Source organism: Lynx rufus, unplaced genomic scaffold (assembly GCF_022079265.1).
Source record: "Lynx rufus isolate CCGP_SWC_20201006 ecotype Redwood Valley unplaced genomic scaffold, mLynRuf1.p SCAF_2, whole genome shotgun sequence".
In the NCBI taxonomy this organism is placed as follows: Eukaryota; Metazoa; Chordata; class Mammalia; order Carnivora; family Felidae; genus Lynx; species Lynx rufus.
In genome coordinates this window covers 45,318,632-45,346,106 of record NW_025814834.1, presented here as the reverse complement: position 1 = coordinate 45,346,106, position 27,475 = coordinate 45,318,632, and the positions used below count along the sequence as shown (strand labels likewise).

Sequence of the window (27,475 nt, the reverse complement as noted above, 5' to 3'; positions counted from 1 at the left end):
ATTGGTTTCCATACAACACCCAGTGCTCATCCTAAAAGATGCCCTCTTCAATGCCCATCACCTACACTTCCCTCCCTCCCACCCCCCCCATCAACCCTCAGTTCTCAGTTTTTAAGAGTCGCTTATGCTTTGGCTCTCCATCAGTTGACTTTCAAATGTTGAAACCACCTTGAATACCTGAGACAAATCTTACTTGGTGATGGTGTATAATTCTTTTTATACATCACTGGATTTGATTTGCTAATATTGTGTTGAAGATTTTTACCTCTATGTTCATAAGAGATATTCATCTGTAGTTTTATTTTCTTGCAATTTATTTGTTTCAGTGTTAGAGTAATGCTGGCCTCATAGAATGAGTTATGAAGTGTTCCCTCTGCTTCTCTCCTCTGAAAAAAATTGTAGAGAGTTGGTATAGTTTCTTCCCTAAATGTTTGGTAGAATACACAAATGTACTTGGTGCTTTCTGTTTTGGAAGTCTATTAACTACTGATTTCATTTCTTTAATTAATATAGGCCTATTTGCTTCATTTATTTCTTTTTGTGTGAGTTTTAGCAGATGATACCTTTAAAGGAATTGATCCATTTAATCTAAGTTATCAAACTTGTAGGCATAGAGTTGTTCATACTATTCCTTGATTATCTCTTAATGTCTAAGGAATCTATAATGATTTCCTCTCTTTCATTTTTAATATCAGTTATTTGTGTCCTTTTTTATTAGTCTGACTAGAGGCTTATTAATTTCATTTATCGTTCCAAAGAAACAGCTTTTGGTTTCATTAATTTTCTCTATTGATTTCCTGCTTTCCATTCATTGACTTCTGCTCTAATTCTTATTATTTCTTTTCTTCTTTTTACTTTGGATTTAATTTGCTCTTCTTTTTCTAGTTTAAGGTGGAAATTTAGAATACTGATTGTAGAAATTTCTTCTTTTCTAATATATATATTAATGCTGTATATATATTAATCCACTTTAAGTGCTGTTTTCACTGCATCCATGTATTTTGATAAATTGCATTTTCATTTTCATGTAGTTTAAAGTAATTTTAAATTTCTCCTGAGATATCTTCTTTGACCAGTGTGTTATTTAAGAGTATGTTGTTTAATTTCCACATGTTTGAAGATTTTCCTAATCTTTTTCTGTTCTTGGTTTCTAGTTAACTCCATTGCGGTCTAAGAGAAGGTATTGTTTGATTTCTATTCTTTTAAGCTTGTTAAGGTGTGTTTTATATCCAGAATGTGGTCTACCTTGGTGAATGTTCCATGTGAGCCTAAGAAGAATATGTATTTTGCTATTTTGGATAAAGTGGTCAGTAGATGTTGATTATATTCAGTTGATTGATAATGCTGAGTTCAACTATGTCCTTACTAATTTTTGCCTGCTGAATCTGTCCATTCTGACAGAGGGGTATTGAAGTCTCCAATCATGATAATGAATTAATTTATTTCTCTCTGCAAATATATTAGTTTTTACCTTACATGGTTTGATGCTACATTACTTTTAGCAAAGATATTTTGCAAATTTTATTATGTGAATAGTGCAAAACACTTAACACTTAAAGTCAGCAAAGCTTCATTTAAGTAAAAAATTTTATTTAAAAAAGATTACTGGGGTGCCTGGATGGCTCAGTCAGTTAAGCATCCAACTTTCGCTCAGGTCATGATCTCACAATTCATGGGTTTGAGCCCTGCATTGGGCTCTGTGCTGACAGCTCAGAGCCTAGAGCCTGTTGAGGATTCTGTCTCCCTCTCTCTGTGCCCCTCTCCTTCCTGCTCATGCATGCTCTCTCTCTCTCTCTCCCTCAAAAATAAACATTTTAAAAAAGTGTTGGCTACTAAAAAAAAAAAAAAAAAGATAATTACCTCCCAGTTGATTGATTTCTACTATATAATGTCAATCTTATGCAATATAATAAAAACTCCATCATTAGCTGTTGATTTCCTCCATTGCTCTTTTGAATCTTAAAATGCAGAGGAGGGTTACTTAGACAAACATGAAAAAAATTCAACCCAAATAAACTGTGCAAAGTGATTCCTAATAGTTATAAATGCATTTCGTCTAAACTATCCAAATAAGTAGCTATGGGATAACCACAGGTATTGATCCAAAGCTGGTAAGGGGTTTTGCTTTTGCAGCTTGGTAAAAGCTCTGCACTTGTATACTAGGTAAGAAGTCACAGTTTAAGGATGCATGCTCTGTAAATATTCACTACATATACACATTTAGCATCTGCAAACACTAGAGATATACATTATCAGTGTACCCTCAAAAGTCAGGCACAGTTTTTAAAAATGAAGTAACTTGATTCTTAACATCCCCAGGAATTCTTCCTGAAAAGTTTTGACAGCTACCAATAAATCATTTCCATTGTGCCAGGGTTACAGCATCCCTGGGGCCTTTAGGGTTTGTTGAAAATGGATTTGCTGGCTTTTAGTATAGCTACTGCATCTTTCACTGCATGGTAGATAATATCCTTCACCTATAATTTATCTTCATGATTGGTATGAGTCTGTGACAGATAACAGAATTCCTTAGTAAGCCAGAAACATTGTTTAACATGCTCTGAGAAACAAAATCATCAACCACTTGATACAGCTAAATAAGGTATGAACCTTATATGGAGTTCCTGTTGGGATAATTACCACATCTCTGAGAAACTTACAATTGCCCAGCCTTCAACTTCATACTCTTGATGAAGATGTTTTCTTAGTGATAGGTCTAAACACCAGATCTGATTAGTAAGATCGTGGTTGCTGGGTTTTCCTGAACTTGCTTTTCTGATAACTTTTAAAGAAATGCTAATAACTTCTCTGTGTCTTTAGTGGTATGTATGTACCAGAAGGTTCTTGGCTTCTCCTTTCCTTCAATAAATTGCTTTTTTATGAGTTCATGAAATTTTCTATCTTGGAAAGTTTTAAGGACTTCTCAGTCACTGTCCTTTTGAAATTTCCACATAGACCATGACACCAGCTGCAACAGATATGTCTCAGTAAAGATGATATTCCACATTTTTGATCTTCCAGAATAATTAGTCTACAAGCACCATACATCTTGGGACCCCAATCTGGCCAAAGTAGTTTGGTAGCCTAGAGGAAAAAATGCAGTTCACCATCTCACCTCGTGTACTCAAACAATGGAATGTTGGCCACCAGATCATCAAACCTGTAAGGCATTATATCTCTAAAATTTCTTACTGGTAACCAGACCTTAAGTTTCAAAATCACTAATTCCTTTTCATTTTTCAAGAGATTTGGAACACCTTCAAGTACAATTCAAAAGTCTCCTTTTGTGACTTCAGTGATAATTTCATTTGTCCTTGCTATTGATTGAATGTGTCTCCCCCAAAATTCATTTGTTGAATCTAACCCCCCAATGTGATATTTTGAAGTGGGGTCATTGAGAGGTGATTAGACTCTGTCCTTATGAATACATCAGTGCCCTTATAAAACAGACCCCAGAAAGTTCCCTTGCCTCTATCCTGGGAAGGCACAGCAAGAAGACAGTTGTCTAATGAACCAAGAAGTGGCCCTCACCAGACACCAAATCTTTCAATACCTTGAACTTGGACTTTTCAGTCTCCAGAACCGTGATAAATAAATGTTTGCTTTTTAAGCTATCCAGTCTATGGTATTTTATTATAGCAGCCCAAATAGACTAAGATAGTCCTACAATTAACTAGATCAACTTACTGGTTACCAAACTCTTTGATGAGGGAGTAAAGTTTTCAAAATTCAGCCTTCAATTTATGATGCATCCAGACACCATTACTGGCTACCCTGTTTCCCGTACTCCTTGAAAACATTCCAGTTCCTCTTATTTTTGGGGTCCTGCAAGCACAGTAAGCAATTACCACACAGCCAGTAGTGAGCAGTTATCAGAATGTCATGCTTAGTATCAATCCTTGAGGTTCTTCCATAAATCAGAGAAGTCTTATTTTCTACCAAAGAAGGAAAGATATCAAGGATTTTTTATGCATTCTTTTGTCCATTTTGTCTTTGTTTTCTGTGTTGACCTTCCCTCTTGTTGAGTCTGCTGGCCAATGTAAAGGAAAAGTGCTGGTTGGACAGGTCAGCTTTATGCTGTTGGCTGGCTCAGAGGCTGCACCCTTGCCCACAGCTGCTGCTTCCAAGACTGAGGGATTCTACAGAAGCATAACACTAAGAATAGGTTTTTCCTCTCATTAAAGGTGTCTGTCTAATGTCTTCTTCTGAGGCTAGCTTTGAAAAGAGCTTGAATTTACTGTTTTAACAAGGACAATTTGCCTCTATCCCACATTTGATCTTACAAAATGAACAGTCTCCAACATTATAAAGAACTTTTCCAAGACTGACCTGTGTAGGCATCAAGTTCCTTGCTTCATAGACCTGACTCTTCATTCATCCCAGCCGAGGAAAACCTTGTAGGTAGTACTCTATTGGCAATCTTTGCTTTTCATTTGGTAGCAATCCACACATACTCCAAATTTACAGTGAGGATACACCCAGTGCAAGTTGAAGATGGTAGTATTGCACACATCACATATTTCTTAAATACCTTTGGAAGCCCACCCACCAGCAACTCTGTAAGAGCTGTTCTTAGTGTGACTCCATGGTTGACACAGCTTCTTTTTAAGAAATAACAATTTGACATCGTGGTCCCCAGTTTTGGCCAGCACACGATATCCAAATCAGTCGCCACCACATTTTTGGTTAAAAGTAACCATCAGCTAATTGTTCATTGTTATTACAAACCTTCTTACAAAGAGGCAACACAGGAAAAACAAGCAAACAAAACTATACGCGCACGCACACGCACACACACACACACACACATACACACACCAGGTTCTAATAACTTAACAAATAAGGTTTCCTAAGGTTTGTGTGAGAAGACTTGTGATCACATAGCTCCCTTTTCTTATTCCTCACTTACCTCAGAGAAATAGTGACTAAGATGATGAAATTGACATTATTTCAGTGATAGTAGGTCAAGAATGACTTGGAAAGCAAGAAGCAAAAAATCCGACTAAAGTGTAGAGATAGATGGTTGTTGATGTTGGTCAACCACTAAGCCATGTCATCAGGAGCCTAGACTTTCTATTTGTTTGCTCCATCATGTGTAGCTAGCTGTTAGTTTTCCATCTTTGTGTTTTCAAATTATGGTCTCAAGATACCCACTGAAACTTCAAGCAAAGAAGAAAAGGGAAAGACCACTTTCAGCCCCTACAATGCCACCCTGACAAAAGCTTTCCTAAAAGCCCCCAGTAGTTGTTATACATTTCACTGGCTAAGACTGGGTCATTTGGCCACATTTAGCTCCATGCGAATCTGGGAAATTCTTTTGTATGGAAAAGGGCAACAGGATTAGCTTAGATTAATTATGATTAATCTTCTGGAGGTAGGCAGACTATATTATATACAGGCAGTGCCTGTATTATATTACATATTATATTTAATATGTATGTATATAATATATACATATTATATATGTATGTTTACATGTATATGTATATATTATATTTAATATGTATATAATTATATAATATTATATATATTATATACAGGCAGTGCCTATATTAGCCAGCTTTCACTGCGATAATATTCCATAATAAGCAACTCCCAAAATCTTAGTGGTTTATAAGAACAGGCATCTGTTCCTCACTTACGGCACGTAGGTCATCTGTAATTCTGCTGGGTTTGGCTGGGATCAACTGGGCTTGAATACAGACAGTGTGTGTTTTCATGTCTGCCCCATGCATATTCTTATTCTGGCACTACTGATGACCCTAGAATAGTCTCATAGCAAATGGTAGGTGTGCAAGAAGCCAGATAATCACAAAATCACACACATTTAGAGTCTCTGCTAATGTCATGTACAGTAACATTCCATTTGCCAAACAAATTCCCTGGCCAATTCCAACACAAACTGGGCAAGGATATATATTCTGCCCGCTCCAGTGGAAATTGCTACAAAGTCACATACCAAAAGGTTTAGATGTATAATTCTATTACAGAAAGGGAATGAAGGACTGGGAACAAAAATCTAATCTTTCCCTTCATTCCAAATAAACTGGGGCTCTGAGAGCGAGAGAGAAAGGAATAGCTAGTGAGTAGCCATCCAACAGTGCCTTCCACACTAGAGCAATCAAAAGAAGACTTAGAAACTTTTTTTGTTTAGTTAGCAGGAAGAGGAGGAAGTGATGAAATGGATGTGATACAGATTGCTTTCCTGGGCAGGGCTTTCTAGCTATAGTTTGACAGACAGTTGAATAGGCTGACATACACAATTTAACATCTCAAACTCTCAATTCCATAGGCTGTCAGCATTTGAATTCCTGCTAACAACAAACACCTGTGATGCAGTATGTGACATATTATAAAGTACTTACATGAATACTTTATCCCCCCGCCCCCAACAAAACTATGAAGTTCTCCTCATTTTATAGATGAGAGGTCAAGTAACCTAGGCAGCTGACTATAGATGACAGAACTATGATTGGAACCAAAATATGTCTGATTTCATTAACTCAGGCATCTACTACCTGCCAGGAACCATGCATAGTGCTGAAGATGCAGACCAGTGATACAGACACAGCCCCTGCCCTCCAGGACTTTATTCTTAGTCTCTAAGCTATACAGCCCAGTGGACATTTATTACATGTTAACTAAAAAATGAATCCATTATATATGTAGGTATGTATGTGTATATGTGTGTGTGTGTGTGTGTGTGTTATTTTTCAAATAAATATACTATATGCCAGGTACTCTGAGGGCTTTGCATGTCGGATACCAATGAACCATCATCAACTTTATGAAATAAGTACAGTTGTTCACCATTTTAAATATTAGGAAGCTGATATATGTAGAGGTTACCTTTGTCACACACCAGAAGTGAAGGAACAGGATTAGGACATGGGCAGTCTGGCTCTAGAGCTCATGTTCTCACAACACCATACACAGCCCATGACTAATACAGACTTACTTCAATATATTAATGCATCACTATAGCTTTTTCTGATGTATTTTCTCATTTAAAAATACTCATTATAGTTAGCCTGCACAGGTTAAATGAATCTCCATAACATTCATTTGGCTTTGAAAGTGAGAATGGACAAATTGTGTGAGTTGTTACAACCAGCAGGACTTAAAGCCTGGAATTATAAAACTCAGCAGGTGGCTCTGGGACAGCCTAAGGGCATTAGGAAGCAGAGACCCCACCTATAAAGAAACAGCATAACAAACAGCTCTTGCAGATTCAGCATAGAATCAGTAGGTTGAAAAATGCCTGGGGCATACAGGCGGGAGAGTGACTCACTCATCTCAAAGTGTGGCCTAGAGAGGCAAAGATCATGGAGAGACTCCACAATGAACAAAGGAGTTGGCAAGTGCCATCTCCGTAAACACAGGGCCACCTGTGGGAAACAGCACTGCAACAACACTTGCTACCTAACTAGCTTACACCAAGCCTGACCCTCATGCTTGGAAGGATCCACCCTTCCCAGTCACACTTGCCTCAGTCCCAGTGCTATGCTCCCCCTCCCCCAGAAGACGAGTGCAAACCCCCCAAAATCTCATCTCAGACTTGTGCATTTTATGAGACCTCAGTTCCAGAGGTGGTGGGTCTTATTTCACAAGCAGAACAGCACAAATCTTGTCAAAACATGCCCTATCCTTCCTGGGGACCAAACAATGGCCACAACAGGCAAAGAGAACCTGTCCAGACAACTAGACTGAAGGAAAAAGAGACCAAGACTCAACAGCAGAGCCCATGCAACACACATAGGAGGCACTCCCTGAAGCAGCAGGCCCTGGGGTACAGGGAACACTGCACTGCAGGGCATACAGAACCTCTTCTTCATAAGGCTGTTATCTTCAAGAGCAAGAAAGGTAGCTGATTTTCCTAAAACACAGAAACAGACACAGAGAGACAAAATGAGGAGACAGAGAAATACATCCCCCCAAAAAAGAATAGGACCAAATCGCAGCAAGAGACCTAAGCAAACAGATATAAGTAATATGCCTAATAGAGAATTTAAAGTAATGACCATAAACATACTCACTGGACTTGAGAAAAGAGGGGAGTACATCAGTGAAACCCTTAATAAATAGATAAAAAAGAACCAGTCAGATGAAAAACACAAGAAATGAAATTAAAAATACACTTGATGGTTTAAATAGCAGGCTAAAAGACAGAGTAATGAAAAGTAACCAAGCTGAAAAAAATGAGAGGGAAAAAATTATGCAAATTGAGAATAGTCTTAGGGAACTCAGCGACTCCATCAAGCACAATAACATTCACTTTATAGGGATCCCAGAAGAAAAAGAAGAGAGAAGGAGGGGCAGAAAAATTTTTTGAAGAAATAATAGCTGAAAACTTCCCTAATTTGGAGAAGGAACTAGATATCCAGATGCAGGAGGCAGAGATCTCCACTCCCCCACCAATCATCCCAAGGAAGTCCACAGCAAGACACATAGTAATTAAAATGGCAAAAAGTGGGGATAAAGAAAAAAATTTTAAAGCAGCAAGAAGAGGGAAGACAATTACATACTTATGGAGACATCCCATAAAAATATCAGTGGGTTTTTCAGCAGAAACTTTGCAGGCCAAGAGTGACAGGATCTATTCAAAGTGCTGAAAGGAAAAAAATCTGCAGCCAAGAGTAGTCTATCCAGCAAAGCAATCATTCAGAATAGAAGGAGAGATAGTTTCTCATACAAACAAAAGTTAAAGCAGTTCATGACCACTAAACCAGGCCTACATGAAATAGTAAAGAGGACTCTTTGAGTGGAAAGGAAAGAGAGTATGAAAAGTTAAAAAAAAAAAAAGTAGTGGAAGTATTTCTGAAAAAATGAGTCAAGGTATTCATAAAATAAAAGGATGTAAAATATACCACATATCCAAAATGTGATGGGGAGAACCGTAAAGAATGGATTTAAACCTAAGCAACCATCCACTTAATATAGACTGCTATATGCAGAAGACAAGATGTTCTATACAAACCTAATGGTAACCACAAATCAAAAACCAGTAATAGATATCCAAAGAATAAAGAGAAAGAAATCCAAGTATAACATTAGGAAAGCAATAAACCATGAAAGACAGCAAGAAGGGATCAGAGAAAAACAACAAAAACAACCACAAAACAGGGGCGCCTGAGTGGCTGTTGGTTAAGCGTCCAATTTCAGCTCAGGTCATGATCTCATGGTCCATGAGTTTGAACCCCATGTTGGGCTCTGTGCTGACAGCCCAGAGCCTGGAGCTTGCTTCACATTCTGTGTCTCCCTCTCTCTCTGCCCCTCTCCCACTCATACTCTGTCTCTCAAAAATGAATAAATGTTTAAAAAATGAAAAAAAAACCAACAACCACAAAACAAGTAATAAAATGGCAATAAATACATACCTATCAAAAATTACTTTGAATGTAAATGGACTAAATTCTCCAATAAAAAGACATGGGGTGTCAGAGTAGATAAAAATTAAGACCTCTCTATATGCTGTCTACAAGAGACTCATTTTAGATCTAAAGCCACCTGCAGCTTGAAAGTAAGGGGATAGAGAAATATATATCATGTCAATGGATGTCTAAAGAAAGCTAGGTTAGCAATACTTATATTCCACAAAATAGACTTTAAAACAAAGATTATAATAGGTGACACAGAAGGACCCTATATAATAATAAAGGAGACAATCCAACAAGAGAATATAACAATTGTAAACATTTATGCAGCCAACATAGGTGCACCCAAATACATAAAACAGTTAATAACCAATGTAAAGGAACTAATCAATAGTAATACAATAATAGGTGACATTAACAGCCCACTTACATAGATGGACAGATAATCCAAACATTTCAACAAGGAAACAGTGGCTTTGAATGATACACTAAACCAGATGTATTTAACAGATGTATTCAGAACATTCCATACTAAAACAGAATACATATTCTTTTCAAGTGCACATGGAATGCTCTCAGGATAGATCACATATTAGCCCACAAAAACAAGCCTCAAAAATCAAGAATTGAAGTCATACCATACATATTTTCCAACCACAGCACTATGAAACTAGAATGACAAGAAAAAATCTGGAAAGAGCACAAATACGTGGAGGATGAATATATGCTACAACACAATGAATGGGTCAATTAAGAAATCAAAAAATAAGTCAAAAAGTAATGGAAACAAATGAAAATGTGAACACAATGGTTCAAAGTCTTTGGGATGCAGCAAAGGCACTTCTAAGAGGGATGTTTGTAGCAATACAGGCCTACCTCAAGAAGCAAGAAAAATCTCAACTAAACTAAGACAACTAAACCTAACCTTACCTCCAACCTAACCTTACACCTAAAGGAGATAGAAAAGAAGAACAAAATCTAAAAACAACAGAAGGAAGGAAATAATAAAGATCAGAGCAGAAAGAAATGATGTAGAAAATAAGGAAACAATAGAAGAGATCAATATCAATAAAACCAGGAGCTGTTTCATTGAAAAGTCAACAAAATCTCATCAAAAGAGAGAGGGGTAGAGAGAGACAGAACCCAAGTAAACAAAATCACAAAGAGGAGAAATAACAACCAACACCACAGAAATACAAACAATTCTAAGAGAATATTATGAAAAATTATATGCCAACAAATTGGACAACCTAGAAGAAGTGGATAAATTCCTAGAAACATGTAACCTACCAAAACTTAAACAGGAAGGAATAGAAAATTTGAACAGACCAATAACCAGTAAAGAAATTGAATCAGTAATCAACAACTACCAACAAACGAAAAGTCCAGGACCAGATGGCTTCACAGGTGAATTCTACCAAACATTTTAAGAAGAGTTAACACCTATTCTTCTCAAAAATTTCCAAAAAATAAAAAAAGGAAGGAAAATTTCCAAATTCATTCTATGAAGCTACATTACCCTGATACCAAAACACCACATGAAAAAGGGAACTACAGACCAACATCTCTGATGAACATAGGTACAAAAACCTCAATGAAACACTAGCAAACCAAATCCAACAATACATTTAAAAAAATCATTCACCACAATCAAATAGAATTCATCCCTAGGATGCAAGGTGGTTTGATATTTGCAAAAAAAAAAAAAAAATGTGATACGTCCCATCAATAAGAGAAAGCATAAAAACCATATGATCATTTCAATAGATGGAGAAAAAGCATTTGAAAAAGGACAATATCCATTCATGATAAAAACTCTTAAACAAGTTAGAGGAAATATACCTCAACATATTAAAGGCCTTATACAAAAAACCCACCACTAACATCATACTCAATGGTGAAAAACTGAGAACTTTTCCCATAAGGTCAGGAAAAAGATGAGAATGTTTTCTCTCCACTTTTATTCAACATAGTACTGGAAGACCTAGCCACAGCAATCAGACAACAAAAAGAAATAAAAGGCGGGGCGCCTGGGTGGCTCAGTTGGTTAAGCGTCCGACTTCAGCCAGGTCACGATCTCGTGGTCCGTGAGTTCGAGCCCCGCGTCGGGCTCTGGGCTGATGGCTCAGAGCCTGGAGCCTGTTTCCAGTTCTGTGTCTCCCTCTCTCTCTGCCCCTCCCCCATTCATGCTCTGTCTCTCTCTGTCCCAAAAATAAATAAACGTTGAAAAAAAAAATTTTTAAATAAAAAAAAAAATTAAAAAAAAATAAAATAAAATAAAAGGCATTCAAACTTATAAGGAAGAAGTAAAACTTTCACTGTTTGCAGATGATATAATACTATATATAGAAAACCCTAAAGATTCCACAAAAAAACTACTGATAAATGAATTCAGAAATGTCACAGAATACTAAATCAATGTACAGAAATCGTTTGCATTCCTATACACTAATAATGAAGAGCAGAAAGAGGAATTAAGAAAACAATTCCATTTACAATTTCACCAAGAGCAACAAAATATCTAGGGACAAACTTAGTTAAAGAGGTGGAAGACCGGGGCGCCTGGGTGGCGCAGTCGGTTAAGCGTCCGACTTCAGCCAGGTCACTCACGATCTCGCGGTCCGGGAGTTCGAGCCCCGCGTCAGGCTCTGGGCTGATGGCTCAGAGCCTGGAGCCTATTTCCGATTCTGTGTCTCCCTCTCTCTCTGCCCCTCGCCCGTTCATGCTCTGTCTCTCTCTGTCCCAAAAATAAATAAACGTTGAAAAAAAAAAATTAAAAATTAAAAAAAGAGGTGGAAGACCTGTACTCTGAAAACTGTAAAACATTCATAAAAGAAATTCAAGGCTACACAAAGAAATGGAAAGACATCCCATGCTCATGGATTAGAAGAAAAATACATGGCTAAAATGTTTATACTACCCAAAGAAATCTACAGATTTAATGCAATCCCTAGCAAAGTACCAACAGCATTTTTTTTGCAGAGCTAGAACAAACAATTCTAAAATTGGTATGGAACCACAAAAGGCCCCAAATATCAAAAGCAATCTTGGAAAAGAAAAACAAAACTGGAGGTATTACTATTCTGGACTTCAAGTTATATTACAAAGTTGTAGTAATCAAAACAGTATGGTACTGGCATAAAAATAGACACATAGATTACTAGAACAGAATAGAAAACCCACAAATAAACTCACAATTATCTGGTAAATTAATCTTTCTGAAAGGAGGCAAGAATATACAATGGGAAAAAGATAGTTCCTTCAACAAATGGTGTTGGGAAAAATGGACAGCTACATGCAAAAGAGTGAAAGTGGGCCATTTTCTTATGCCACATACAAAAAGAAACTAAAAATGGATTAAGGACCCCATGTGAGACATGAAAACATAAAAATCCTGGAAGAGAGCACAGGGAGAAATTTCTCTGACATCAGCCATTGCAACATTTTTCTTAATCTGTCTCCTGAGGCAAGGGGAATAAAAGCAAAAATAAACTATAGGGACTGCATCAAAATAAAAAGCTGCTGTACAGCAAAGAAACTGATCAACAAAACTAAAAGGCAACTTTCTGAATGGGAAAAGATATTTGCAAATGACATATCTGGAAAAGGGTTAGTATCCAAAATATACAAAGAACTTACACGATACAAAAAAATAATCTAATTTAAAAATGGCAGAAGATGTGAACAGACATTCTCCAAAGAAGACATCCAGATGGCCAACAGACACATGAAAATATGCTCATCGTTAATGATAATCAGGGAAACACAAATCAAAACTATAATGAGATATCACTTCATAGCTGTCAGAATGACTAAAATAAAAAACCCAAGAAACAGCAAGTGTTGATGAGGATGCAGAGAAAAAGGAACCCTCTTCCACTGTTGGTGGGAATACAAACTGGTGCAGCCACTGTGGAAAAACAGTATGGAGGTTCCTCAAAAATTAAACATAGAACTACCATATGATCCTGTAATCACACTACTGGGTATTTACCCCAAAAATAAAAAGATGTTAATTCAAAAGGATACACACATCCCTATGTTTATTGCAGCATTGTTTACAATAGCCAATCTATGGAAGCAGTCTAAGTGTTCATCAACTGATGAATGGACATAGTAGATGTGGTATGTAAGGGCGCCTGGGTGGTTCAGTCAATTAAGCATCCTACTCTTGATTTTGGCTCAGGTCATGATCTCATGATTTGCAGGTTCAAGCCCCACAATGGACTCTGCACTGACAGCATGTAGCCTGCTTGGGATCCTCTCTCTCTGCCCTCTTCCCCCAGCTTGTGTTCTCTCTCTCTCTCAAAAATAAATAAACATTAAAAAAGAAGATATAGATTATAATATATATAAACATTAAAAAAGAATATATCTATTATACATACACACACACACACACACACAGAATGGAATATTATTCAGCCAAAAAAAGAATGAAATCTTGCCATTTGCAACAACATGGATGGAGCTAGAGCATAATATTAAGTGAAATAAGTCAGCTAGAGAAAGACAAATACCATATGATTTCACTCACATGTGGAATTTAAGGAAAAAAAGAAAAGATCAAAGGAAACAAAGAAAGAGGGACAGAGAGAGAGGAACCAAGAAACAGACACTTAACTGTAGAGAACAAATGGATGGTTATCAGAGGGCGGTGGGTGAGAGCCTGAGTGAAATAATTAATGGGGATTTAAAGTACACTTATCATTAAGAGCACTGTATAATGTATAGAAATGTTAAATCACTATATTGTACACCTGAAACTAATGACACTGCATGTTAACTATACCAGAATTAAAATTAAAAACTTAATAAAAACTAATTTTAATCATATAAAGACCTATGAAACATTTTATGTTAAAAAGTGTTCCTCATGGGGCACCTGTGTCTCAGTAAGTTAAGCAGCCGACTTGGGGCTCAGGTCATGATCAGATCTTATGTCTCCCTCTCTCTTTGCCCCTCCCCTGCTCATATGTGGATGCGTACGCGCGCTCTCTCTCTCTCTCTCTCTCAAAAATAAATAAGCATTTTTTAAAAGTGTTCTTCACACTTGACAAACTTGGGATTATGGGTCTGGCATTTTTAAAATCTAAAATTATAAACTAAGAGGGAAAATATTAAAATATAAAACAAGTGTCATGTCTTTTTCCTTAAAACTCAGACACTGGATTTCAGTTATTCTTTTTTTTTTAATGGGTGTTTGATATTTACCTAATACTTCACAATCGCTAGTCAATCATAGTACGTTCCAGGGATAATTGTGCACATTTTTATTCAAATCTCTCTGTGTGGAATGCTGGCAGCGCCACTGGAGAGGCCTGGTCCACAGGCTTGGGCCACAGTTGCCACGGCTTCCACTCCAGGCCCTTCTGCTTAGCTGCAGTGAAGCCCCATGACCCTGCCAGGGGCCAGGGGACACTGCTGAGCCCGGGTTTCCACCATGCCACACCCCGGCACCCCTGCCCGCCCCCGGGGCCAGGCTGCCTCAGCCCAGTGTGCTGTAGCCTGCTGTGCCCAGCTGCCAGCCTTCCAACTCCAGAGCAAAATTTTCAAATTATACGACATGAATATAGTCATTATCAGAGGTGGAAACATTCTGAAGTCGTCCTTAATCAGAGTGAAGCTTGTACTTTAGAGACTCAGCCTGACTACTCAGCGTGCATACTGCCTAGTTCTTCTGAAGATTCCTTCTGAAGAAGAACCAGCCCCCTGTACCCTTCTACAATTTGGAGTAACATGAAAGCATCTCTTAAAAGATTAGAAAGATCAAATTTGGGAGGGGTATGAGCAAATCCTCTATACCAGTCTAGCAGAATATGAATCTTCTGTGAAATTCATACATGATCGATCACATTATGCAAGGATATGGGATGAGGCCAACAAGCTATGTGTCCTGAAACTTTTTCGCATATCTGGGGACCAGTTTGACCACAAGACATGCTATCACATTTCAGCTCCAGCTTTCCATCCTGACAACACATAAATGCTTCTTTAGGTCCATTTTTTACAACTTCAAAGGACCTTAAAACTGTCTGGTTGCCAGGGGCACCTGGGTGACTCAGTTGGTTGAGCAACCGACTTCGGCTCAGGTCATGATCTCATAGTTTGTGAGTTTGAGCCCCACGTCAGGCTCTGTGCTGAAGCTCAGAGCCTGGAGCCTGCTTTCAGATGCTGTGTCTCCCCCTCTCTCTACCCCTCCCCTGCTCACGCTCTGTGTCTCTCTGTCTCTCAATAATAAATAAACGTTAAAAAAAAAAACTGGTTGCCCAAAGCATCTCTTTCTTTTCTCTTCATCTAATAAACAGCTGTGCCCTACTGGGTTAGATTTTCCAAACAAAAATACCTGAAGTAACAGTTTAGCAAAGTATGCCTTCAGTGGCAGTCAACAAGCACAGTTCTGTGTGTGTATGGGCATTTTATTTGTATTGTGCAGATGTTTTTCGAACTTAGGGATTCTGGCTGTGAATTTGATGCATGACCAGTTATGGTTAAAAACATCTGTTCGGTCTGCAGAAGATTATTAGTATTTTGTGACCATTGCCTGGTAACAGTGGATTGTTTTACGTGTAGGTATTATTTGTTAAATGCGGGAACTGTGGTCAGGCAGGGAACATGAATCATAAGCTAGGACAGACATTAGGTATGATTATGATGACATAGCAGAGGTCCCTGGTCCTAGGTCTCAGGTGCGTAGCAAGAGATTAGGACAAACTGGAAATGGGCCATTGGGTACCTGGACTTTGCCCAGCCATGTTAGAAAATTACTTTTGACTCCAACCCTTAACATACCCACGTGCAGTCTGCACTCACATAATTCACATGAAGAGCTCCCTGGACACTGAACCTCTAAAACGAAAAGTCTCCCCTGGAATAGAAGTATCAGACTTTGCTTGGGGACGACAGCTTACGTGAGCAACCGGCTAGGTCAGGCTCCAGCAGCATTGCTGCTTTGGAGGAACCACTTCACCCTTGTCTTAGTTATTACAAATAGAACTGGGACCCTTTGGTTAGGTTCCCCCAAATTCTTTTATGAAGTGTCCATATTCAACTGCTTGAGTTTTGTTTTAGCAACCCCCTTGCTCGAAGTTGCTTAGGGGCTATTTTTGACCTTGTTTCCAAATCTGAGGAACAGAAAGTAGCCTCTGTTTTGAGGAAGTGAAAGTTAAGTAAACATTTACTTTTTACTGTGGCTTGTTCAGGACCACATTTTACAAAATGCCTTGCTTCCTTTGTTAGTGTTTCTAGAAAGTAAAGTTCTACTAAAATAGTTTTAGTTGGAATATAGAGTATCTTTTTAAATACAGCTTATTTTGAAACACTGAGTTTAGTTCAAATACAAAAAAAAAAAATGTTATAGGTAATCTTCCTGGTAAACACAGTTGCAAAACTCCTAAATAAAGCATTAGCAAATTTCACTGTCAGTACACAAAAAAATAACACTACATTATAATCAGTGGTGGATATAGGAATGCAAGGATTTTTCAACATTGGAAAATCTACTTATGGAAGTCATTGGCATGTAAATAATACTTAAATACTTGTTAGTAAAGAAGATTCCCTAGGAAAAAAGAAATTAGATAACAAAGAGTGATTCCCAGCAATGTGATCTCCAACATTTGAACCTTTATACAGAAGAGATCCCAAAGAAGCAGCCAATGAAATGGGGGTGAAGGTGGAAAAGAGGGATGTCTGGTATCAAGGTATCCAAGAGAAGAAGGCAGTTTCAAGTAAGAGAAGGATGAAGGATTGACTGTTAATGCAGCACAATGACAGTCACTGGTTCTGTGATAAATACAGTGCCAGTGGATTCATGGAGAGAAGCTGGATGGGAATGGGTTAAGAGAAAATATAAAGTGAGGAAATGGAAATAGCTCTTTTAGGAAGAGTCTACATAGAAGAAAGGTTTGGTTTAGTATTTTGTTTTGTATTGATTGTTGTTGTTTAAGGATGGTAGATATTGAAACATATTTTATACCAAAGAAAATAATCAGTGAATAAAAGTTTGATGACGTGGCAGAGAAAAGATATTTATGGGAGCAATGCTTTCTCCCTCAGCTGTCAACACTTCGCCAAACTCCAACTCAGGTGAAGCTCAACTGTCTGCCATGCTCCTAAATTCAAGCAGCTAAAGATAGTGGGCGAAGCATACACAGCTGGTCTCACTTAAGATCTATGACCACAGATTTCAAAAGAGCACTTCACACTAACCAACAATCCTACTATATTTGCTTAATATGTCAGCTTCTCCTCTCTCCAAAATGACTACATCACACATTCTCCTCTCTCCAAAAACTTACTCATGTCTTTCTCCTCCTTCGCTTGTAGTTACTCACCTTGCCTCATACATCACATGGGAAAATAGAAACTTCTCGATAATGTTCTTTCTTCTTCTTACCACCAAATCTCCCTGCTTTTGAGCACCTACCTTCTTCTGTATCTCTAAGGGGCGTGGACCCTTCTTTATTATAATAGTTAGGAAACCAGCTGAAGGACAACTGCACTGTGAACCCAGAAAAATGTTGGCTTTCTTTGGGAGAAATAAATTGCTAAAATTATACACAATAAAATTTGATTAGAAATCATAGAAGAATTCCATCTCCTTGAAAAAACTAGATTTGCAAATTTGACCTGGGAAAATTGGATTTGGTAGTAATAATGCACCCTAATAAAGGTCAAATACGATGTGCCATCATCAGTAAAAATGTTCATTATGGAATTTACACACAAAAGCTGTCCCCCCAAAGAAAATCATTTTAGCAAAATAAAAATAAAGATGGAAAGTTAGTATATTTTAACTCTGAAAATCAATTGTTAAACAAAATTCAACTGAGTAAATTTGAAATTCTAAGTGGCTTTATTCAACAATTCATGAGTTGGGGAGCATCCCATCTAGCAAGTGGAAAAGAGTTCTGAGGAGCTGAAATAAAAGGCTTTTATAGGCAGAGGACTGAAAGGGAAGTTTCTAATAAAAAGTTAATTGTTTCAGGCAAGATTGCCTTCCTTTTGGTGAAAGGCAGGGGTCTATCTTACAGATTACCTCACCAGTGCTGATCAGGTAATTCCACTTAACCGGTTAAAGGTCATATTCCCTGGAGAGGCTGAGATTGCAATCAAATTAGATATTAAGTCTTGGTTTGCTGACGTGGGGCTGAGCACACAAGACTCCCTTTGGGGCCTGTTGTCTCTTCTTTTTTTTTTTTTTTTCAACACAATCAAGACTATAAATGGCCATTAAAGTGCTGATATTTAGAAACAAAGTCAAAACAATCTCATATAACAATATTGGGGAAAATTGCCCAACAGAGAGGTCAAAATATCCTTTTTTTTTTAATGTATTCAGACAGAACAGTGGGGTCTACTCCCCATTGCTCAAGCTTAGTGTCTCCAAGCATAATTAGTTTATCAACCCCATCCCTCCTATACTACCACCACCACATTAATAGGTCTCCTTGGGCTAATGAATGCCCTAGGGCATTGCAAAGAGATATTTACAGTGGGCAGCAGTGCAGTGGGAGAAAGCAAAGACTGGTGGCATGGACTGGGCATTGTCATGCTGGATAACCAGCTGGTGAGAACATGGTACAGAGAAGGGACAGTTCTCCCAGAGTGCAGATTAGACAATGGACAGGCACGGGTCCTGAGTGCAGGCAATGTGAAGTTCTCTTTCATAAGAACTCTAAGCAGTTTTCTGGCTGGCAAGGTCTCCGATCCAATGTGAGTGTTGGCACCTCCCAAGAGTCATTCATCAGACTCACTAACCTTACACCTTGGACCACAGTTTTTATGGGCTCCTGATATTTTACTTTCCTTTCCTACTCCTCCCCTGGCTTCCCTCCTCTGCTCTCCTTTTGCCCTATAGACTTCTTCCATTTCTCTTATAACATCCTTTAATGTTCATTAGGAAGAACCTCAGTGTCTCCTTAAAAAACTCATTTCAAACCATTTATTCTGCATTTAAAGAGCTTAGCAGTAGCCACTCCATCCTAACAAGTAAAAAGCTAAACACACTAAAAAAATTCATAACTCTTCCCAGGTTCATAAGGGAGGAGAGGACACTGGGCAAATCTCTGTCTCCAGGATTGGAAAGACTTATAGGCAAACACAAAGAGTCGTGGCTTACCAGGGCAGAAACTCACTTAGTGGAAACCACCTCAGGAACCAGGGTCAGAAAACTTGAACTGCACTTGACTTGCTGGAGGCTCAGGGTATCCAATTCTGAAAGTTAAGAACTCCGGGGGATGTAATCCTAGTGGACCTCCACAGTTTTGTAGAATTGACCTCCAGGAGCTTGAGCAAGTTCCCGCAGTAAGGAGAAAAATCCCCACCAGCTTCCGGCTGGGAAGGAAAAAGGATCCATTTTGAGAGACCAGAGCAGTCTGTTCTTAATAAGGCCTGCCCTCAGGAGAAACTACTTAACCAGAGCCTAGCCTGCTGAATGGAGTATTATTAGAACCCAACACACCTTGGGAAGGGAAATACCCAGTCCAGTCAGCACTTGGCCTTCCATGTAGGGGAAGGGAAATATGCGACACCAGCCCACTCTAGCCATCTTGTCCCACCTAAAGGGGGAGAAAGAAAAACTAAGAAAGACTTGTACCATTTAGAATCCAGAAGCACAGGCTCACTAAAAGACTGAGACCCGATCATATAACAATAAACTGCTTCCCCCCACACACATACCTCACTGCCACATTACTAAAGGCCCATTTACAGCAGTTCTCTTTACCCAGTACATCAAATCCAGCTACCTCCCCCACAAAAAGTTACAATGCAAACTAAAAGCAAATTTAAAAACAGTACCTCCATAAGTATTCTAATAAATGAATGCATCATATTTTATTTATACAATCTCCCACCTATGTTTTTTAAGTTTTCCACTATCCTAAAACAAAAAAAAATCCTACACGCATATAGTTATGTAATCAAATGATAATTTTCCTTAGAATATATTTCTAAAATTTATTTGTCAGAACATTGAAAATAATAGATCATCAGATAGTTTAATAAGCAACTCTAGCAAAGAAGGGAATTAGAGTATGGGGAGGTATGGGAAGAGGAGACAGTGAGTCAGTTGAGGAAAATTTATGACTACATATTTTTCTTTTTTCTCCTCTTAAAATGTTTTATTTTTTGGATATAGTGTGAAAAGATCCTTGGATTTCAAAGAATATATGTGTAAAAAAAATTCTGCCTCTCATATGTCTCCCAGATCCCAGTTCTCTCCCTGGTTTCTTATTTATCCTTTTAAATATTAGGGTAAACCATACAAAACAGCCATTTTTGTAGATGCAACATGGTTTAGAGAAATGCAGTAGGGTTCCACCTTGTATTATCCAAATATATGATCCTAAAATACTCAGTGACTTTGTCATATATATGAGGATGTTTTGCTATAAACTTCTTTCCTTAGTGGGAACAAAATACCTGAAAGTCAGATTTTAAAAATTAAGACTCCAAGGAATGTTAGATAAGTGGACTAGAGGAGGTCTTGGGTGTGGTGTTATTCATTTCCCTAAAATGAATAACAGTGTCCTTTAACTTGAAGAGGGAGCAACACTTTTGAAGTCTATAAATTACATAAACAAATGATAAGAAAATGTATTGTATGAAGAAAATCTCCTGCTAACAAAGCCCAATGATTTCCTACAGAATCCTGGAAAGCCCCGCCTCTGGCTGTATAGGCATGCAGGCTAGAGGGCGCTGTGGTCCAACCCTAACTTCTTGATTCTGTAGCCAGGATTGGGAATAAAATTCTCTAGAATAGTTTTTGCACCAATAAAAGACTATGGGTGAATAGTTTCTCTATTGTGACTTTACTTCCTGGGTAACTTTTCTCTAGAAAATCAAGAAGCAAGAACTAAATCTTCTCAGCTGTATAATTAGAATATCTTTTCAAGGAAAATTCAGGTTACAGAACTGGAACAGACCTTACAAGATCATCTAGGTTCATGGTTCCTCCCAGGGAATCATATCAAGTCCCCCATGGCATTTTGGCTGGTCATTCAAGGGTAATAAAATGATTTTTTTTTAACTTTGAACCCAAGCCTTTGGACACTGTATGTAGCATTGGAAAGTGATCCTTCCTATATTTAGTTCGTCCAGCTTTTCTGAATTACTGCTCAATCACCTTCTCCCAAAAGACACCTCTTATTATTCTCCCCCAAAGTATGTCTGGAATCACTATATCCTGGTCAACTCTCCTAACCCACTAATGCATATCCTCACTCCTGATCCCTAAAATTAATGTATCCTTGTACACAGTATATATTCTGTCTATTCATGTATTGGGCTTATTCTGACCCTCTCTTGCTTTTCTGTTGTGCATGTGTTACTGTTTGTTTATAACTTAAAAGCATTAGGTTGAGTGTTTCAATGGGAAGATGTGTTCTTGTCAGATTAGAAAATTATGGTTGGGCTTCCATGACAGACAACTAAAACCTTTTAATCTGTAACTTACTTGAACCATGATGCTGGTGGTCCTTTTTCAATTATACCTCCATTTCATTGAATAAGCATGAATTGGAAACTTCTGATATGGTACTGATGTGGGACACCAGCAACAGAAGTTTCTCTTAACTTCAATAGGAAGCATGACCACTGTTACAGAGTCAAAAAGGATTGCTGGACATTGGTCTCAAGGTTCACTCACTGTATTTGAAACACCCCTGGTACTAAGAGTCCTCTTGTTTTATGTACAGTAGACATGTATTATTCTGAAAAAAAAATAGTGTGTTACAGATCTCAAGCTAATGAAAGAATGAAAATATGGCAAAATTGAAGTGGGAGCAGTTAGCTCACACAGTATTTAGTCATGAAAGGGGCTGAAACAAAGTAAATTAGCCTACAAAGCACAGCCACCCCAAATGCATCCTTTTATTCAAGGGATAAGCTGAACAGGTATGCAGGGAACATTAGGGCAACAGAAAGAAGAAAACTAGCATTCTCAAGGTGGAAGTAAAAGAGTGTGGGAAGAAATTTAAGAAGGAGAGGATAGCAAAACTAAACTAGGAGCCCTTAGTGGGGAGTGTGACCAGTTCCTACAGCCTTGTTAAGTGTGGTTTGTTCTGGTTCACTGTAAATGATTATGGTTCCTAAAAGCAGCAATGATGTGGCTGCTGTTTTACCAGTTTACATCACCCCATAAGTAAGAACATATCTGGACAAGATTGAAGCCTCCAGCCTGACTTACATTCTCAGCTTCCTGTCAACTGCGTCTCAAATGCCTTATAAGATCTCCAGCAATGAGGCAAGTGAGGCAAGGTGGGGGTGGATCTGTGAAAATCCATCACCGCTAATGGAAAACAAATTCCTGGTCCGGTGTCAATGAAGCAATCAAATCTTATTTGTAAGGAAAAGACAACAGTATTTATTGTGTGGACAATGGCTCATTAACATACAATTTTTTTCAGGGTATTACTCTGCCAGCTTATCAGTGGATATATTCACTGCACAAAGACAAATGTTCTAATGTGAGCAGAAAGTAAATACTGCCGGCAGTGATTTCTTCTCAAATGAGTCTTGCTGTATAGGTAGAATATGGAGGGTGATAGGGAAGTAGGGAGAATGGATTATGGAGTAAGTAGCAAATGTTTCCTCGTGGCTGGTTTACATAAGATTAAATGTAATTATCTGTTCTTCTCACTCACTGAAAGATTTCTCAGTCTAAGAGGCAAGGTCTGCCTCTGATATTTGAGGGAAGCCAAAAGGCTGCCTTTCTGATTACTTACCTTCCAGAATATCCACAATTCTCATAAAACATTTGTACAGATCATGTGAATGTAATAACGCATCATTAACTGTGGTCATATAATACAGAAAATTTATTTTCAGTTGAGATTGAGGTGTTGTAATGGATGGTAAATGCTATGAAGAAAGGAAGGAGTATTAACATTATAGAATTAAAGGACATTTTCCTTAGTTGAATTCAGGACACATTGTGTCACACATACAGCTAACATATATGCATTTGTAGAAGTACCAAGTTTGAGTTCTTTGTTGGAAAAACATAAACGGCACAAAAGGGACTAAGATTTTTGAAGGCAGTTTCTCTTCATTGAAGGATTCTCCTCACAGAAGCCTCAACTGAACTCTTCCAGTCTTATTCTGAGACAAAAAGTACTATATGCTTCTTAAATATTACTGTATACTTCTGTGCCTCTTTCTTCCAGGGAAGAACTCAGATTACCATCAACCAGAATCAATTATGTTCTCCCTCCCCAGTATCTCATGTAAAGCCACACACTGGCATCCCCTCCGGAGATGTAACTGGAAACTTCCAATCCAACCATATGATTTCCCTCATAGTAAGAATCTATTTCTGGGCATCTAAAAATGGATCCAACAATGACAAGCTGACCAATTGTAGAGTCGGTTAAAAAAAAAACAAAAAACTATCCTTGACCCAGTTGAAGCTAAGTGTTTAATATTTGACCATTTTTCCATTAGGAGGCAGATTACAAAAGCAACAAATCATTTGTTTGAACAAGGTTGACTTTTCAATAATTTATCAGTGGCAAAAAGAAATCTAACTTGTTATTTTCATCATTCAGTATACACACACTACAGATTATAGATTGGGGCTTTAAAAAAGAATGACTACCTATAATGTAAATTCTGTTTACAAACTCTACCCTGCATACAACAGAATATATTTTTAGAGGTTCCATAGAAAGGAATGATTTCTCTAAATCACTGGCTATGGAACAAGGTGATTTTAGGGAAGAAATAATTGAGTAGAAATTTACAGAAAAAAAAAAGACTAAAGCTTTTTCTAGAATGATTCTGAATTAAAATCATCACACTTGCTTTCTTATAATTTTTTATCTACAGGAGCTATTCACAAAAACTTTCTAAATTTTAGACTATTGACTTTTCTTAGTAATATAACACTTTGTCCTATATTTAGACTAGAGAACTTTCATCACAGTTATTTCAAAGCATTTAAACTTCTTTATGAGGCAACACCTGTCATATAATCTGCACTAGATGCTCCACTGAAAGCTGAAGGGGTCAGTCCCCAGCATGAGTTCACAAGGTTCGCTTTTCAGCAACACATTCCACTATAGTCAGGAGGTAAATAGGAAATAACTTTCTCAGTCTTGTAAATAAAGCCCATATAATTTGTTACAGTACATTTTCCTATGATTAAAGATGTTATAGATTTTATAGATGCCATTTCAGTATAAGTGAATTAACCTTCCACATTTCATGAGTCCATTTTCAAGTCATCTATATGAAATCACATTATTTAATATGGAAAGAAATCGATTCCTTATTTTAGTTTCTTGAAGCAAATGTTTCAAATTTTCAGAAATTCATATACAAAATACAAAAGTTTTTGCTTTGTATTCCTTTCTATTCATGCAGAAAGAACCTAAATTAAAGAATCTAAAACGTTTGAGGATTTTTGTTTAAAAAGGAAATGTGTAGGGTTGCCTGGGTGGCTCAGTCGGTTAAGTGTCCAACTCTTGATTTCAGCTCAGGTCATGATCCCATGGTTCATGGGATTGAGCCCTGTACCTGGCTCTGAGCCAATGGTGTGGAGCCTGTTTGGATCCTCTCTCTCTCTCTCTGACCCTCTGCTGCTGCTGCTCTCTCTCTCTCTCTCTCTCTCTCTCCAAATAAATAGATAAACATTAAAAACAGAAAGAAAGAAATATCTAGTTGCCAGTATTTACCCACCATGTAAAATCTCCATTTTTAAGATCCCTTTAGTTGCACTATCAGGGGATGTTTGGCAAGCAGTTTTGAAGCTCACAGTCCTAAAGTTCCCTGAACTGAGATATTTTGAAAATGCCTTTCTCCAATGACCCAGGCTGACGAATGTAAATGAGAAAATAATTGACCACACAGAATTGGCTACGAGGCTTCCTCTATCCTAAGATGCACTTTTTTCCACTTTAACTTTTCTGGAATCAAAATGTTTTTATATTAACGTGCTTGTATTTAACGTGCTTTTCCATGAACTGGGAGGTATTCGTTCGTTTGTTTCTATTAACCCCTCTGCTTTCAAAGAGAGTTGATGTGGCCTGGTACTGCTGGGGTCCTCAGGACCATGGCCTCCTGCCGGTTTTCTTTCCTTTCCTGAAAGAGGAAAGAGGTTGTTTTCAAATTCCTGGTGAATCTTACAATCCATGGTGTCTGCACAAGTGCCTGCCTTTCCTTTTTTTTTTTTTTTTTTTTTTTTTTACTGAGACCCTACAGTGAATGTGTTAGTTCCATTAACATAGTGACCCTAGAACCATGATCTAAATTTACAGTGCTCTTCACAGGGTGCCTGGGTGGCTCAGTTGGTTAAGCGTCCGACTTCAGCTCAGGTCATGATCTCCCGGTCCGCGAGTTCAAGCCCCGTGTCGGGCTCTGGGCTGATGGCTCAGAGCCTGGAGCCTGCTTCTGATTCTGTGTCTCCCTCTCTCTCTGCCCCTTCCCCGTTCATGCTGTGTCTCTCTCTGTCTCAAAAATAAATAAAACGTTAAAAAAATAAATAAATAAATTTACAGTGCTCTTCAAATGAATATTTATGGAACCAAGAATTAAATTTTAACTGCCACCATGAAGCTTGCCTTAAGAGGAAGACATTTGATAAAAGTGTAAATTAGCCCAAGTTAAAGAGTCAGATTTTCTACACTGCAATTATTTTTCTGTTTTCAGTAGCAACTAAGCTGCTTATTCAGGACTAACAAACTTTGAATTCAGAAACGGACATCCAAATTTTTGTGCAACTAAATTTTTGTGCTGTGACCAGCAATAAAGGACCTGGCTGTAACTGCAAACCTAAATTATTATTATGTGCACTTCTTTTTTTATGCTGGAAAGTATAAGGTTTTACCCCACTTTAGGATGCCTAACCAGCTGTTACAAGAGATTCTGCATCTAATAATTATTTTATATTTTGGATTTTATCTGAAATGATATAAATATGGCTGGATAATATCATGAAAAAGTAATGATTCAAATAGACGAATAATAATTCATCTTTCCATAGATTTGAGGGTTTGTCCTATTACTTTGTAAACCCAGTGAACAATTTTCCAAGCACTATCATTAAAAGAAAGAAAGAAAGAAAGAAAGAAAGAAAGAAAGAAAGAGGAAGGGAGGGAGGGAGGAAGAAAGGAAGGAAAACATGGCCATTTGACAAAGACAGCTATATAAGTCACATGTCCCCCTTATAGTACAAGAAAAACTAATACAGATTGAGGTATTCTCCCAGATTAGGAGATCGATATGTAAGTGCCATAATATATGTTGTATGTGCTATATATGTAGCTACGATGCAAGCTACATCATTCTTGGGTTATTGTTATTAACCCTAAAAGTCCAAATTCAGACTTGATCAAGTAAAAAGAAGCCATGAGCAATTATCTAGTAGTGGGAAAAGACAGAACTTGGCACTGCAAAATCTGGAATGAAGTCCCTGCTTAGTCCCTTATTAGCTAAGAGAATTTGGGTTAGTAACTAATCCCTCTAAGCCTCATTTTCCACATCTGTCAGTTGAGAATAATTCGTTCTTTCAGAGGGTGTTTGGAGATTCAAATGACATATGAAAATGTATATACTTTATAATTATAAAATGTTCTAAAAATGTTATTTTAAGACATTTTAACAATAAAAACTGAGACAATTTTTCTGGATGAGCAAATCTTTCAGGAAGTATTCAAATAGTCAGGAAAGATCACCAGAAATTGAACTTGGCACAATAAAGCATGAGGCAGTTCCAATCCATGCTTACATCTGGGGCCACTGCACCTATTCCAGGATCCTCATGCCCTCTGACTGTGGAAGACCTGCTCCCTGGAGACCCAGGGGCCAAGGAGATATTTTTCAGGCTTTTGAGCACTTATGACTAGTTGATCTCTTCACTCATTCCCTATACTGGGTTCTGGAGATACAGAGAGGACTAATAGTCAAGGTACCTCCTTTTCTGGAGCTTAAAGTCTAGTAAGAGAGACACAGATTAATCAAATAATCACTCAAATACATAAAAACAGTGAAAGGCCTTTAAAAGGAGAGTTCAGGGGTCTCTGAAGCACGTGAGAGATAGACTTGATATATTTTGGTGTTGTCAGGAAGATTTTCTGAGGAAGTAACATTTGGGTAAA

The 27,475-nt window shown here is 37.8% G+C and overlaps 1 pseudogene; it reads right to left on the bottom strand.

Moving 5' to 3' along the window:
- Window positions 1–2,396: 2,396 nt before the first annotated feature.
- LOC124514173 (lysine-specific demethylase 3A-like) lies at window positions 2,397–4,696 on the bottom strand (annotated as a pseudogene).
- Between the last annotated feature and the right edge of the window lie 22,779 nt (window positions 4,697–27,475).